General features: G+C 42.6%; 1 protein-coding gene across 5 annotated transcripts in view; it reads left to right on the top strand.

Moving 5' to 3' along the window:
- The window catches only part of LOC146313145 (RNA-binding motif, single-stranded-interacting protein 3), a 400986-nt gene that overhangs the window by 66774 nt on the left and 320284 nt on the right, over nucleotides 1-13928 (top strand). The gene's annotated exons all lie outside the window — the stretch shown is intronic.

Genomic DNA, 13928 nt, shown 5'->3' with positions numbered 1-13928 from the left:
GGCGAGGCAAGAATTCAATCAGTTGGACTATGGGGCTAGGAAACTGGGCATCCGACACAGTTATGCTTCAGCACTTTTCAATTTGGGCTTGGCCTGCTTCAGCCTCCGGCCTGTAGCGTATCATTAATGAAAGTCACATTAGGCATCCCTGTCATCTTTAGTCATCCTGCTCAACCAGTAGGAGGTTTCAGAGCTGTATGGGAGGCTAATGCTCATTGCTGTATCCAATACAGCTGTCCTACTTCTCAACTTTACGCCTGTTTGCTTGATACCTGCTGCTGCTGTCAAGGCATATTGTGCTCTAGCTGCTGTGGAAGTCTCAACTATATTCTGCTAAGGGAAACCTTAAGAAATACAGAGGATGCAAGAACTGTTGGTTGCACTTATTTTACAGTTCACTGATAAGGCATAACAAGTCGTATTTTGTATCAAATCAGACTTTATTAGACAGCAATTAGTGGCACATTACAGCAGAACTGTACTGTAAAGTGTAATCATATCTGCTACTTTCCCATTCAAAATAATATATGAATCAGCTCTGTCAAGTAAATTATGGAAATTGAGAAATATTTTCTCTATGGGCGACACAGACTTATTGTAATACTGTGGGCAGATAATGTGATTTCTTATTTGTGTCCCCAATTACCCTCTAATAAGGCCTAATAAAGGTTGAAGAGTGGGAAATAATACACTTTAGTTGACATTACAGTTCTGTTGCAATGTGTACCTAATTAGATTCTAATAGTCGTATGGTGTCTATATACTGCTGCTTTGTTAAATACTCAATTCTGATTGGTCAGTGAGATGGTAATTATGGTGAAATAAACCCATTCAGGATCATTTTTCATCACCGTGTCGGTGTTTAATTCACAATAATGGACTCCTCACCGTACATTATCCCTTACATAGCAGACTGTTGATAGGTAGCTAGCAACAGTATTGCTGCTAGGTTGCTATGAAGAATAGACCGTTGCTAAGGACACAGCTCTGATCATAGACTCTGGAGGAGCAATAATAAACATTTTTAAGTGAAATTAAATCAAATTATTGATGTTTTTTTTTCTGGTAAGAAGCCACATAATAGTCAGGATAATGTACAGTGAGCAGGCCATTATTATGAAAAAAGCCCGGGGTATTTTTCACAATAATGAGCTCCTCACTCTACATTGTCCCTTACTTAGTGTGCTGGAAAATAAAGTGTTACGGAAATTTCCATCCCCCAGTATCTTCTTTTTTTTAAAAAATTTGTTCTTGATTGATTCCTTTCTAATTTCTGTGATAAAAATAAACGGCTTCCCTTTTCCTTGTCCTTCCCCCTGACCCAGCCCTTTCACTATTATCGTCTTAAATGATTCATGATGTTTATGCTGCGCTCTCTGTTGCTCGTGTACTTTCTTGTGTGGTGTAGTAGAGGTCACGGATTCCTACATTTATGCAGGCCGGATTAGATGGATGTCTCGGGTTTCCTCACACTGTGACCTTAGCCTCTACTCTAGTGCCTAACACAGTTGTAGCCTGGCCGGTTCTCTCAGACCTTTGCCCTGCAGGAGGAGCTCATGTAGCCAAGTTGTGAGGTTGCGTGGCTCTGACAAATGGCCTTTTTGTGGAGAAACTTGGTAAAAACTATTGTGTAGTGTGTATTGGTGCCATGAAGGAAGTTAATGCACTCTCTGGCCTCACTGTGTTTAGGTGTTTTGGCCTCACAAGGTCAAATTCCAGGGCAGAAAAGCACACGCTGCATTTTTTGGATGCCGTTTCTGACGTGTGTCTGAACTCCCTTGTCAAATAGCTGCTGCTGACCTGTCAAGCAGCAATTCCCAAAAACAGAATTTAGTTTGTTGACTCATACTATCACAGTGGAAGCTCAAAATTACTGTGTGACACACGCAACTGTGTGTTGCATGTATGTTTTAATGTGAGCAGTGACAGTGAGCTGGTGCCAGTCCACATGTTCTGGAAGATATCCATGTTCCAGACACATGCGAGAAATTCCAGTCAAGTATTATCTGAGTTTATTGCGCTTAAAGCAACATTGTGCAAGAATTGGATGATGATAACCACATTACCACAATGCCCTGGTCATGTGATTCCTAACGCGGGGTTGAGTTCATTACTGTGATTACTGCAGATTTTATTTTGAAGGATCAGTCTCTTGTTGAGATTGTTGCATTGATCTATTAATACATCTATGGATCAGGAGCACGGTCAGGATTGGTTGACAGACTCAACCCAAGGCATGTTGGGATTGCCAGTGGTCGGCTAACAATATGCTAACAACAACAACACGCTTTCAAAACTGTTAAATAGTTCCAGAGGATTACAGAGGACAAGCAGTGTTTGGATTATCGTTTTATTTCTCTCATAAAGACCCTGCAGTTCACAAGGCCGGATTATAAAGCTTCTGAATGAGATACCGAGCTAGCCTTAGCATTAGCTTAAAATTGGCCCGTCCCTCTCAGCTCTCTTTGTGGCTTACCCCCATCACTTTTCCGATAGTTAGGAAATAACAGACCTTTTCTTGTTCTTGAGAAGCTGCAGCGTCTATTATCTGACACACTGTACTGTACATTTACTGCCAATTTGCTGCCCCTTGATTGGCGTCACGTCGCTGTCTGTCTCCTGCTCACTTGCACTCACTTACACACACATTACCAACTGTCAGTAGCAGCAGTTAGTGGTTAGCTTACTTCAGCAACAAGAAAAGCCTTTTGTCCATCCGGAAACTCCGTAAATCACTGAGAGTCAAGCTAGAGCAGCCAGAGGACATTAGAGGGAAACCAGAAAATATTTTCTCCATTTTCACTTAAATCTGACATAATCTGTGGTGTGTGACTTAATGCTGTAAAGTGACCAGTTTGGCCCACTCAGGATAGATGTTACTGAAATCCCTTCACAGCCATTGAGAAATCTTAGCCTCCATAACCGATGGAGCGCCATCATCACAGCAATGGCATCTTTTTCAATTGGATATTATGACTGGAGAGATTTAAATATGTGGAACAGATCTTCCTGGGAGAAAAAGCGTTAATACCGGATAACAGAAACTCTGGCTCGTCCAAATCCATGCTCTATGTGCATCCCTGTTTGTGTAACATGTATGCAAGATGTCTTCATCTGTTTTGTCTAGGTGTTTTTTTAATACCTCCGTGTGTCACTTCAGTTTCTTTTGGAGCTTTGACAGATAAACACATTGACAACACGAGTCCTGTTTTTGGATTTCACTTTAGGGGCTCCTTGTTTCTCCTCGACTCTTCGCTTGACTTTGTTGTCTGTATCATGTCACCACTCTTATCCTGTGGCTCGATTTCCATACCAGAGCTGTCAAAAGAAATCACACTCATTTATCTGCCTGAGAGATAGGATGTACAAAAAGAGGTCTGAGCGTGCTCTGTGGTCTGATTTGGATGATAAGATGAAAACCAAACAAATAAACTCAGAGGGGTTTAGAGTCAAAAGCCTTATTGCAATATTTATTGTTACTTGCCGCACATGGGGGCCTGTGCATGTGCACACATCCACGTCATCCCTGCTACATACGTATGTGTTCTATGAGTAATTAAATTCAGCCTGGCAGCAGACCACTCTGCTCCCTCACAGCTTCAGAGGCTATATAAAACAGGGTGTGGAACATGTGGAAACTGTGATCCTCCATCTGCAGTTGCCTGCATGGCCTCTCTCAGCCCTAGAGGACGCATGCTGCAGTAGGAGGATTTGTGTTGTGCAGTGCAGTGAAATGCATCATGCCACTGCAAACTTTGACCACCCAACATAAAACAAAACCTCAAATGATAGTTTCATTAGACGCTATGATCTGGAGGAAGACTTGCGGTTTGGATTCGGAAGTTATTACCGTTTTTCTGACAGAATTACAGAGATTGATGGCTCAGACGAGCGTAAATCATGAAGTTTCTCCAGCTGACTCAGTGTTCCTGGGTGCACCCACCCTCCCTGCTGTTTTCTGATTTATTGTTGGTTTGGCCATTTGCTGAATGCTGGTGAACACTCCAGCGTGCACCAAATCATTTTGTCCCTGAGAAATGACGATAAGAGCAGAAAGTGATGTTTATTAGTTGACACATCATTCTTTTTCACACTGCGCGTGACATAATGTTCACTTTGCATGACTTGCCAACATGCTTACGCTATCACACACTATGTACCATAAAATAAGTCTGTGACCAAATGTTTGTCCAAATAGTCTTTGTCCAGTGATGAATGGCAGTAAGTAGTGGCTATCAAGTAATGCCTTGACATGCCATGTTGGTGTGGTACTGCACCCCCAGGTCAACACTGTTCTTTTGAGGACAAAACACACCGAATTAAACGCTGAACAACTAATGTTATAAATAGTCTTCTATTACATTGTGCAGAGCATTGTGTGAATTTGACCAGTACAGATATCTCATATGTGACGCTGACTGGATGGTCATCGGTCAGAGCCGGTTCCACTGAAAGCCGGTCCATAAAAGCATCCCTATGAACTGTGTGCTTTTAATGCATCAGCGCTGGTGACAGCTGTGGTTGGAGATGTTAATGCTCTCAGGTTATTGCAAACATCAGTTTGGACTAAAGGATGAACTGATTAGATTTTGTTGGCTGAAGGTTAAAGGTCTGCCCCATACTCGTGAATCTCTTCCAATGTGGCACAAATGTCCACTCGGACTCAAGGGTGAATTCATTAGGTTTTAGCTGGTAAAGGTCAAAGTTCAAGATGTCCTGACCATCCCAATTCTCATTAACCCAATATCTCAAGAACGCCCTGAGGGAATTTCCTCAAACTTGGCACAAGCATCCATTTGGACTAAATGATGAACCGATTAGAATTTGGAGGTCAAAGGTCAAGGTCACTGTGACCTCAGCAAACAAAATATTTTTGCCACATGCTAATCACAACCAAATTTAACACAAATATCTAATAGGGTAAAATGACGAGGTGATGACATTTTATATCCAAAACTTCAAAGGTCACTTTGATGTCACAGTGTTCATCTCTCTATCAGTCCTCTGTACTCCTCTCTCCTCCTCTAAGTGAGAAGAGTATGCTTCTCAAATTATTCACTGGAATCACATGAAGAGGCATGCAACTGTGAGTCGGTAATTTAAGTTGAAATAAGATCCCAGAGGAGGGATTGTGGGCCAGGTTTCAGGGCTAAATGAAACGCTCGATTGCACTTCAGCTCATAAACTTTGTCTTTACCCTCCACCATTTTTTTGAGTGCGCGATTGTTACTGCACATATGCAACTCTCAATAAAAATGAGAAGTGAGACGGCTCAGGAAGAAACAACTTTTTAACATTTGCCTAATTGAGCAGGTATTTGCCCGACATGACATTTTACTTGCTCCAGGCAGTGCTTGGCCCTGAATTTAGAAACTGCAGTCCATAGTGTACATTATCTTTGGCTGTTGTAATGTGTGTCTCTTGACATTTTTGCCTCACATTTATCCTCTCATGCCCTGTGATATGTGTTTTGCGACTGTTGTGATGCGCTCAGCATCCTGTCATTCGCTGTTCTAAAGGAGCAGGTTCTCATGTGAGTGTGGTAGGAGGCCAGAAGTGACGCTTTTGGTGTAGAGGACTATCACTAACACCACGAGTAGCAAACATTCACTTTGCACTCCATCACTGCAGGGCAGGCACATGAGTGCTTGCACTTCATTTACTTAATTAATTACTGAATGCACACAAGTTCAAGTGCCACAGTTACTTCTTCACATTAGCGCTTTAAGGGCTTTTAACTGTGTCTTCCATAACTGTTTAGTTGGATAGTGCGAGTAAAGCTAAAACTGTGAAAGAAGGACTAAAGGCCCTGGTAGAGCTGTACCGAATGTCAATCTTTTATCTTTTTTTTTTGAATGAATGAATTTTCAAATGTCCGTTCCTTTATATGACAAAAAATCCTTGAACAAAGTCAATGTAAATAACATGATTCACTGGATTAAAGGGCTTCTGTCCATACAACTCTGACAAAAAAAGGTGTTGACAAGACGCTGGGGTTAAGTGCTTGTGTGCTGAGACAAAAAAAAAAAAAAAATGCTTCACCGGGGTTTGGGTTGGGCCATGTGTTAAAATTTTCCAACCAGCCACTGTCAGCCCATCAACCAGTAATTGCTGACATATTCACACAGATATGAGTGACCTGGTTAGCTCTCTACAGACCATTAATTTATTAAATTAGCAAAATAAAAGGAACCAACCCAAGTAATTGTTCAAATAAACTTACTGCCGATGGACTCAGCCAATCACCGATAGCTGACATGTTCATTCTGTTGCCCAGATGGAAATATTGCTTTATTCCGCATTTAAACAGAATGAGAAGGCATGCAAATAAAAATGCACATTTGAATGTTGATTTACAATTCAAATATCAACATCTGTACAGTGATAGAGGGTTTGTAGTTCCTCTTTTTTATTTTCCATTATCCTAAACCCTTTGGACTGGTTTTCATGGAGAAATCATAATGAGGCGTGGTTAAGCTGTGCGTTGTGGAAATGACGTTGCTGTGAGGTGCACACGCTTCTGCTGGAGCAGTTAGTTGTGGGACGAGTTGAATGATGGAGCTGAGTGAGTCAGTAACCTCTGGAAAGCTCCACTGAGGACACATTGCCATTTCACGACCTTCCAGTTCACGGCTTTTTGTTTGAGAGCTCGCACTTTTATTTTGGGGATCCATCCAACACAAAATAAAACACAGAGCTTGTTTTTCCCTTTTCGACACACTCTTGTTAGTAAATCCCCTTGTCTTGACTAGTCCATAACAATGTCAAAGCTTTGGTACAGCTCTAGACTCAGGTGAGCTACTGTCTGAACCGAAGGATCCGAGTGTAAACTCTGCACAAGCTCCAGTTTTCATGCTGGAAGGGTCTCAGAACAAATGATGAAATCTCTACCAGCACTTCTAAATGGCTGATCTCATTTTTTTTTGCCATGGAGGTTGACAGGAGAAAAAGTGACCTCCTCCCTTGCAGACCAACGGAGCATCCCACAAAAAAGGAAAAGCCACATTATCTGACAGGTTGCGGTGCATTTGGTATTACAGTGCAGTCCTTTCAAAACAGTGACAGTATGGCTGTCTGCTTCTCTCAGGGGGCCAAGAGCCACTGTTTCGACATGTCCCTGTGTCAGCGGTCTGGAGGGGAGCTGGAATGTGTTCATGACTCTACATGCGTACCCTGTTCTGCTCCGCTGGGGTGCAGAGTGGCGGGATCACTCTGTTTTTTCACTGCGGCCCCTTACACCCTGTCTTTCATACGTTCAGATAGAGAGATAGCTGAGCAGGAGCGGGAGCTAGACCATGCAGTATGATGCATTGGGCAATCTGTCTCCACTCTAAAGGTGTTCATTGCCATCATATATAAAGGCCCAATGTGAAAACTTTCTGTTGACAATGAAGTCCACTAAAAGGAGTGTAAACACTTCAGTAAAGTGGCTTGCTCTTCAAATGCAGGAAAATAAAAATTCACATAATACCCATTCATTGCCAGGTGTATTTTGTTAAAAAAAACAAAAAAACATTGTATTTAAAGGTAAAAACATGGCCTTTTCATGTCCTGCGTATGTCGAGTGTTTTCTCTGCCTGGGCCTCACGGTCACATACCCAGTACTTACCCAAGGCTGCAAATACAGGAATAAAGAAGGTGTTTGCATGTGTGCTTTGGGAGATTTTTTTTACTTTGTGATAGCTGAGGACAAACCTACCATCTTCCCACACAAATAGGAACAGGGTGATTATAAAAGCTTGATCCAGCTGTGAACCATAGGGAAAAAAAATCTGCCTCCTTTAATTGTCTGTTCTTCTTTAGTGGAAATCAAAACAAAGCTCAAGGTTTAATAATGATCTGTGTTCATAACAGCCCCTCACAGCAGTACATGCTCAGCATTTCAGCAAGTCATATTGCAGAGGAGCGGCCTCATATGGGAAACTTGCACAAAACTGTGTGCTCATCTCGAAACTATACAGTTTTCATCTGAGTGCAGAGAGAGAGGACTTTATTGAATTTAAAGAAAAATGATAACATCATGTGGAGACAGTGTGCAGAGAAAATAGACTTTTATCAAGAAGTGTTGTTATTGGAGGACTGCAGTGTTCGCCGAGTTGGTTGCAACTTGGTTTGCTTTCTCGTGCTCTTGTCTTAATTCTTCATTTCCAGCCTCCACAGGGATCTGACAGAGACAACAAAACAAAAAAAGAGATTTCAAGCCTGAGTGGAGAGAAGAGTAACTGTGTACAGGAGAATGGCGTTTTCTGTCCAACTTTTGACCCTGACCCTCTGGGGTTGTCATTCGTCTGAGCACTGTGCGTGTGTGTCGGCGTGACTTTTTGCTTCTGTTGAGCGTGTTTTTGCTCAGCAGCATTCATCTGTTAAAAGACGTATCGACAGATACCCATTGCAGTGTATAAACAAGCAATGTTACACTAAAGAGCTGTTCTTGAGTCAACAACTTTTTTTCTCTGTACCTGCACTCCTGACGCACAGCGCTTTCCGTGACGCCTGACAGATGTGCACGTTTGAAGGTGGTATCAGGTTTCTTGGAGGTGGAAAGGGGGTACAGGCCTAGAAATAGCAACAGTAGGCAGCTGGGGTCCACGTCATCCTGAGAGATGCTGCAGCAACCAGGGCCCATCTGGAGGGAACAGAAAGCCAAGGACACTGCAGAAGAAGAGGGGAGGAGAGAGGAAGATACAATGCAAGGACCTCCTGATTGGCCTTGTCATTGGACGCTTGGAAAAGACAGCTCGTTCTTTCTTTCTTTCTCTCTGTATTCCTTGCATTTTCTTGCTTTTTTCTTTTTTTGTCTGTTTGTCAGGGATGTAACAATATCAAAAACTCAAGGTCTCCTAATATCACGATAAAAAATTCACAATGCAATATTTATTTATTTGTCATGGTAGATATTGTCCAGTCCAGTACGGTATCAAGAAATTTACTTTCAAATTAATATTGATATTTTCTTCTATATATTCTTTCTTTCTTTCTTTCTGCAGTCAGACACGCACACAGAGGGAGTCAGACTTAAACACCCTCTGACAGACAGACAAGAGCATGCCATGAAGACTTTCTGTCACCTCAAAGCCGTGCTCATCTCCTCTCATCTTACCCCCCCGCCTCTCCTCTTCCCGTCTTCTCACTTTGGGCCGCTGGGACAGATGCATCAATGACAGAAACACAGCCAAACTTAAGTGCTGCCTTGTCCCGCCGCAAGCTACACTGTGTAGATATCTGTGGTTTCTGTGGTTCCACCACTCATTTTATTGTCATTTTATATGGCCTATATGTAGGAATGATTGCAGTAGAGGCTGGGTGATATGATGAAAATCTATATATCAAGGTAAACTATCAGATAATGACTGTAACTGCAGTGCTTTTCAGCCATGCCAGTGGTATGGCTTTAGGGATGGCGGTGTCGCCCAGACTGTCCACCATTTTGGTCCAGACTGAAATATCTCAACAAGAATTATGTAGATTGTCATGAACTTTGTTCTGTGAATCTCACTGACTTTGGTGATTCCTTGACGTTTCCTCTAGCGCCATCATGAGATTCACAATTGCGGTTTACCTTGTTTTCCAACAACTGTTGGACATGAAATTTGGTGCAGACAATATGTTCCCCTCACGATGAATTGAAATAACTTTGTGCATGTTGGAATTTGACTTGAAACACTGCTGTGCCTCACAGTACAGCCTCACAAAACTCCTAAAATGGCTGTAGACTTTCCAGCCAGAAAACAAATTTGTACCTCACATTATTTGTGCAAATTTGTCCACCGAACCTCCATGTTGATTCACTTGAAACAGCCAATGTTAGCTGTAAGTCAGCTAGCAATGGAAACACCAACCATATACTTTTTTTAGTGGATAGGTATGGTTCAAGTTCAGTGATGGATTGATATGGACTGCCCTGTAAGTTTAATTTGGTGCTAGCATGTTGCTAATGTAGCTATTCCCACAGGCTGGGGCGATGTTGGACTGATGTTGTAAAGCCTTTAAAATAAAAAGTGACTAGGTTACAAAGAGTGGTTGACAAATCCATTTTAAAGTTTTAGTAAGCAACAGTTAACCTTTAAAACAAATCTCAGTGTTAGGGTATTTAGGGTAAATTAAGAGCACCGCACATCTGTTCTGCACTCTTTTACCACAGCTTACTCTGACCATACACAACACCTCTCACTCAGCGATCATGTGTGGCTATTTCTGCTTTGTGTAGGTGTTGTTTTAATGGCGCACAGCTCCAAACAGCACTCGGGATTTAGTCTGCTGGACTCAGAGGCCTCAGGCAATCAGAGGCATCCATCATCCCCATAGTTTATAGAGTGATGGAAGGAGAGGGAGAAAGCGGGGTGGAAAGACATACAGAGACAAAGAGAGAGAGAGACAAAGGGAGACAGTGATGGAGCGAGGCGAACAGACAAAGTGACAGAGCCAGAGAAGTGGGTGTATAAAAAGCATACATAAGAAGAGGACGAAAATGTCAGTGTGAAAGCATTTGTCTGGAGGTGTGATCCACTCAGACACAGCTCGGCTGCCCTAGTGGGTAAACAGCTGTAATCATAGTTCAGTGGCAGACATTAACAGCCTGTCCCTATACTGCTGTTAACAGGTTGAAGGACTGTGCATTACAAGTTGAATTCCTGTAATTCAAAACATATTTGATGTTCTTAGTGTTTCAGAATCAGTGGAAGGTTTTCACAGCTTTCTCTTTTTTTGCATTCAGTGATAAATGACTGAAACTGCTATAATAAGCTGCAGCGAGGAAATCGCTCAATTTTTCAACTCATCTAATCATAAAGCGCTTACAAACCTGGTTCCAAAAATGTTGTGACGCTATATAAAACATAAAGAAAAATTGAAAGCGATGATTTGCAAATCCTCTTTGACTTATATTCAGTTAAATACTATACAAAGAAAAGATATTTAATCTTCAAACCACTAAACTTTATTGTCTTTTTTGTTAATATACACCCATTATGAATTTAACACCTGCAACAAAAACAACAAAGCTGGGACATGGGCGTCTTTACCACTGTGATACATCACCTTTTCTTATATACATATACAACGTCAGATGCTCAACAATTTGGGGCCTCTGTTGTCATATTTTGGACTTCATAAGGCACCACACATTTTCAATGGGAGACAGGTCTGGACTGCGGGTGAGCCGGTTTAGTACCCGAACTCTTTACTACAAAGTCACACTGCATGTGATACATGCAGAATGTGTCTTGGCATTGTGTCATTGAAATAAGCAAAGACAACCCTGATATTGTCTTGATGGCAGCATATGTTGCTCCAAAACCTGTATGTAACTTTCAGCATTAATGGGGCCTTCACAGATGTGACAGCCACCCATGATGCCATGGGTACTAACACACCCCCAAACCATTGTATATACTGGCTTTCAAACTTAGCCAACAATCTGGATAATCCTTTTCTTCTTTAAGAAAGGTGTGTTTAAAAGTGTTTTCGTCAGTTTTAATCTTAATGTAAATAAACCAGAACAAGGACACAGTCTGCCATAGATGCGATGCAAAGGCAAAAATGTCTTTTTTTGATCAAAAAGGGTCCCAAGAATAGTCAGACATGGTCCAAAATAACACAAGCAGCATTGTGTGCTACGAGTTAGAAGCATTGGCGGTAAAAAGAAAAAAAACAGTAGCAATACAAGTAATTATCCCTGCACTTAAAGGTTTTTACTATTTTTCTTTTTTCTTTTTTTTTTTTTTTTCAGAAAACTAAATTTTCAGTCCCGATATTGAGTATGTCTGGAACCACTCAAGTTTTAAACAAATTGATTCAAAGACCTGCAGCAATATAACAGAAAAGTGAAAATATGTTGAATCTCAAACCGGGTCCCAGCTCGGTTCTCTGTTCCTTGAACTCGAGAGGTTCTGTGAAGACTCAGTTTGCTTGTTTGGTACAACCAACAGTACAGAACCTAATAAATTTAATTTCCCATGGTATGAAGCAGAGAAAGTCTGCACATTCTCACATCTGGGTAGCTTGAACTAGCTGCAGGCTTCTTTTTTTTCTCTTCTTTTGACTTGACAGAACAAGATAAACGATAAACCGATTATCCAAGCAAGTGATTTATCTGTCAATGGAGAAATTCATTAATTAAATTATGATACTTGATCATGAGATTTAATGCCTTTTCCAACGGCCCCTGCTTTGCAACATCAGGCCTTCATCTCCCCCTAAAGTACCCCCGTGTAAATGTTTATGGCCCCTCTCCACTGAGGGGGTGGATGCCGCTGCTTCTTGTTAGTCCAAGCGTAGTGGGGGATCGAAGGAACGTAGTGGGAAAGGGAACATGAGTACTTTGGGTATCTGTTTTCCCGTTGTAGGTGTTATCGAAGTCAGGCCACTTCAATAAAGTGACTTTGTCTGTTTGTCAGATTGCCCCCCATGTCTTTCCATTTGCTTCCCATAGGATGTCAAGATGCAAATTTGAGGCTCTACATCCGCTTCACAGCAGCAGCCCCCAGGCTCACGGTTCATCAGAGCATAAACATGTGTCAGGCCAAGGAAAATATTTGGAGAGAAGGATAACAGACACAGAAAGTTGTGAGGTTTACTCAGAGCTCCAAGTGTGGAGGGGTCATATTATTGTTCGTCAGAGATTCTCAGAGGTCAAAGACTCACTCAGGGAAATATCTTTCATTCTGTCCTCTTTCCTCTTCTGCGTGCCCCCCTCTGCACCTCCACTTCACAGCCCACTCCCTTCTTTCCACACTTCAAAAGACTCAGAGCACTATTTGGTGTGAAAACAGGTTTGTTAAAGGAGTAAACACCATCTCTTTGAGCTTTAATACATAAACAGCCACCTAATACCTTGACTGTGCTCGAGGATGGGTACATTGTGTATTCTGTTCTTCTCTTGAGACTAAAGCAGAGGCTCGAAACAGGTAGGGTCACAACAGTTTGTATGGGGACTCCAGTCAACAGAGATTTCACAGTCGCTGACATTGAGGTCAGAGCAGAAATCTTAACAGTACACACCACACTCTAAACTTAGCACAGCTGACCCCAAGTACAGTACTGCACTGCTTGTATGAGTGGCTGTCAGCCATCCCGCGTTTAATGTCACCTTCTGACCCAGTTGCCTTGGTTACCACCTACTCCGTGTCCCTCCAGACTCTCATCTTAGATCGCAGGAGTGTTTTCTTAAAGCGTTATTAGAAGAAGTGGAGAGGGAAAAAAGGGAGAGAGAGTGAGAAGCAGACACGGAGTGTGCGGCGTTGGCCTCGCCAGCCCTCTCTGCCCCGGCGCTAGCGAGCGTGGAGGCACCAGGGGTAACTTCTCACTCTCTCATTCTTTCCCTTTTACAACCGAGAGAGCAGCCTGAAACCTGTCAGACTTCCCACGCGCCAGAATCCGCACATGCCCTGCCACTGCGTTGCCTTGGTTACGCTTGAACTTGGTCCTTGAGTGTCGGAGAAAAGACGAGGGTGGGTGGACAGAGGTGCCGTTTGGGATTGCAGGTGGAACTGCCGGTGACCCGCAGAACCCCGTCGCTCCTCCGTCTGCTGGATTTTGCCAGGAGTGACAGTCACTGCCCGCGTGTTTGGCGGCGAGAAGCCGACTTGTGTGAGGGGATGAGGATTGGCAAAGGGGAGCGGCTGGTACAGAAGAGGCCATTTCACGCAACAGAGCTTCCAGGAAGTCAGTCATCAGGATGCCAAAGGAAAGCTGCATCTCTTTCATAGCCGGCCAAACGGAGCAACCAGGCGTGGAGGGCTCTCTAGAAGACAATATCCCCTAACTAATGCCATCTGGGATGACTTTCCTGGTCCTTGTACTGAAGCCTCTCACCCTTAAACCAGTCATTTCAGCCTTCATTTCAAAAATGCCGCACCACTTGGTTATTTAACCGTTTTTTTGTCATGTTTTAGGGACCTCATTTTTGTTCATTTGATGGGTTTTGAATA

The sequence above is a fragment of the Lutjanus erythropterus genome, chromosome 16 (genome assembly GCF_056507025.1).
Source record: "Lutjanus erythropterus isolate fLutEry1 chromosome 16, fLutEry1.hap2, whole genome shotgun sequence".
Lineage (NCBI taxonomy): Eukaryota > Metazoa > Chordata > Actinopteri > Lutjaniformes > Lutjanidae > Lutjanus > Lutjanus erythropterus.
This window is presented reverse-complemented; position numbering and strand designations above follow the sequence as displayed.